Source organism: Orycteropus afer, unplaced genomic scaffold (assembly GCF_000298275.1).
Source record: "Orycteropus afer afer isolate SDZICR_OR568_19922 unplaced genomic scaffold, OryAfe1.0 scaffold00224, whole genome shotgun sequence".
In the NCBI taxonomy this organism is placed as follows: Eukaryota; Metazoa; Chordata; class Mammalia; order Tubulidentata; family Orycteropodidae; genus Orycteropus; species Orycteropus afer.
In genome coordinates this window covers 901,524-904,561 of record NW_006921811.1, presented here as the reverse complement: position 1 = coordinate 904,561, position 3,038 = coordinate 901,524, and positions in this window count along the sequence as shown.

Sequence of the window (3,038 nt, the reverse complement as noted above, 5' to 3'; positions counted from 1 at the left end):
GATGCATTTGGCAAGTCTTCTAGATAGAGTATATTCTGTCCTGTTGTGATAGATTTTTAGTGGGAAGATGGTGTTGGGATTTTCCTTTGGGAGAAATGTGTTGTTGTTGATGGGTGCCTCTGAATTGATTTCTGTCATGAAACTTTATAATTATTGTTTGTGTTAGGTGTCATTGAGTCACTTCCAACTCATAACAGAATGAAGTATTTCCCAGTCCTGCACCATCCTTACAATCCTTGCTATGCTTGAGCCCATCCTTGTAACCACGGTGTCAATCTATCTCATTGAGGGTCCTCTCCTTTTTCACTGACCCTCTACTTTACCAAGCATGATGTCCTTTACTAGAGACTTGTCCCTTCTGACAACATTATCAAAACATAAGAGATGAAGTCTGACCATTCTCACTTCTAGGGAGCACTTTGGCTGTACTCCTTCCAGGACAGATTTGTTCATTCTTATGGCAGTCCATGATATTTTGAATATTTGTTGCCAACATGACAATTCAATGGCATCAGTTCTTCTTCAGTCTTCTTTATTCACTCTCTAGGTTTCACAGGTATATGTTGTTGATGTTGTTATTATGTGCCATCGAGTCGGGTCCAACTCATAGCAATCCCTCCTTGGGTTTCTGAGGTGGTATCACTACGGAAGCAGATTGCCCAACCTTTATTCCGAGGAGGGGCTGGTGGGTTTGAACCGCCAGGCTTCTGGTTAGCAGACAAGTGCCTTAGGCACAATGCTAGCAGAACTCATGAGGCTATTAAAAGTACCATGGCTTGGGTCAGGAACACCTTAGTCCTCAAGGTGACATCTTTAAAGAGGTCTTTTGTAGCAGATTTGTCCAGTGTAATATATTGTCTGATTTCTTGACCATTGCTTCCATAAGCATTGATTTTGGATCCAAGTGAAATGAAAACTTCAAACTTTTCTCCATTTATTGTGATATTGCTTATTGGTCCATTTGTGAGAATATTTATTTCCTTTACATTGAGGTGTAATCCATACTGACCTCTGTTGTATTTAATCTTCATCAGTAAGTGCTTCAAGTCTCCTTCACTTTCAGCATAATTGGTGAGTTATGATTACCAGGCCTGGGCCTCTAATGTGTTGGACATCTGTGTGTGGTATATTCTTTGTAGGTTAGTGGTTCTCAATGTGTTGTCCAGGATCAGCAATTTCAGCATCACCTGAGATACTGTTACCTAATGAGCAATGAGTTTTTGACAAGTTGACTTGACAGTGCTCCATAAGGTTTCTAATGGCTCATTTTCTCTGAAGTAGATATCCAGATCTTTCTTCAGAGATGTCACTGAGTAGACTCAAACTTCTAACATGTTGGTTAGCAGTCAAAGATGTTAGCTATTTATACCACACAGAGACTCTTGCAAACTTGTCAGAAATGCAAATTTTCAGACTCTACCCCAGAGCTACTCTATCAGGAGCTCCAGTGTGGGACCAACAGCTTGCACTTTCATTAGTTCCCCAGGGGATGCTGATGCTGCACTCTCAAACCATCCTTTTCTGGGATAATGACTCAAATGATAAAGGAGATCCTTTCCAGATGTTTATTAAATATCAGCATCAGCTAAGGGATCTCGCAGTAGTGTTTCTCAAATGTTGATGATTACAAGAATCATATGGGGAAACTTAAAAACATTCCCAGGTTCCTTTGGATCAGAATTTCCATAATCTCCAGGGGAAGTGACTGAGAAGCTAAATTTTTAACCAGCACTGCAGATGAGTTTCATAAATGAAGTTTAGGGAACTTCTAGAAGGTTCTATGCCAAAAAACAATCCAAACTCACTGCCATCAAGTTGATCCCAACTGACAGTGACCTGTACTTGGGTTTCTGAGGCAATATCTCTACAGAAGTAGATTGCTCAAACTTCTTTCCAAAGAGTGGCTGGTGAATTTGAACCACTAGTCTTCTGGTTAGCAGTCAAATACCTTCAGCATCATGTCACCAGAGGTTCTATGCCACAATGGCTTTATCTGTCTAACATATTGGAGATGAGTATAGAAAGGTCAGAAGCTATCATAGGGACACATTATTACTAAACTGTTCATTCTTTCCACTCCTTGGAGTGAACAACAGATAGCTCTGTAAGTCTAAGCAGACACTGCTTAAGATATCTCTCTGGCATGCATATTTGTCCTCTCATTTGCTGCATATTTGTCCTCTCAATTGCTTCCAGCCACATACAGTGGCAACCTCTCTGCCTCTTGTGTTTACTTCCTGGGTTTTCTGAGCCTGTGTGTGATACTAAACTGGGATGTCTTTGCTCCTGGTGTCCCAGCCCTGCTGAAGAGGCTTCATTAGTCTGGTTTTGACCCTCCTGGAGCCTTCAGACATGAGTATCTTCTTGCTGTTCTTGTCCTCCTCAGATTCCTAGTTTGCTCTGACTCATGGGGACTTTATGTATAATAGAACAATAATAGAATGTACCATATTCTTGACTTTTGGTATGTTTGAGTGCATTGTAACTGTTGTGTCAATCTGTCTCATTAAGGGTCTTCCTCTTTTTTGTTGACCTTCAAACATAGGATCTCAAACATGGCAACGATTGTGAGGATGGTGCAGGACCAAGCAGTGTTATGTTCCATTGTACATAGGATCACTATGAGTTTCAAGAAGATTAACAGCCCCTAACAACAACTACTACTTTATCAGATATGATGTCTCTCTTCATGGATTGGTTCTTTCTGATGAAGTGTCCAAAATAAGCCAACTCAAGTCTCACAATCTTTGTTTCCAAGGAACATTCTGGTTGTATTTCTTCTAAGACTGATTTGATTATTCTTCTTGCAGTCCACTGTATATCCAATATTCTTAACCAACACCATAAATTCAAGTGCATGAGATTTCTTCTGTCTTTTTCATTGTCTTGTTCTTATCACTAATCTTTTCCTACTAAAATATCATTCATTTCCTAGGTCTCAGTCTCCCCACCAACTCCCTTAGCCCTGGGCAACTGGTTGTTTTCTGAAAAAAAATTTGCTATATTTTGTATTTTATTTTTTGCTCATACTTTTTTTT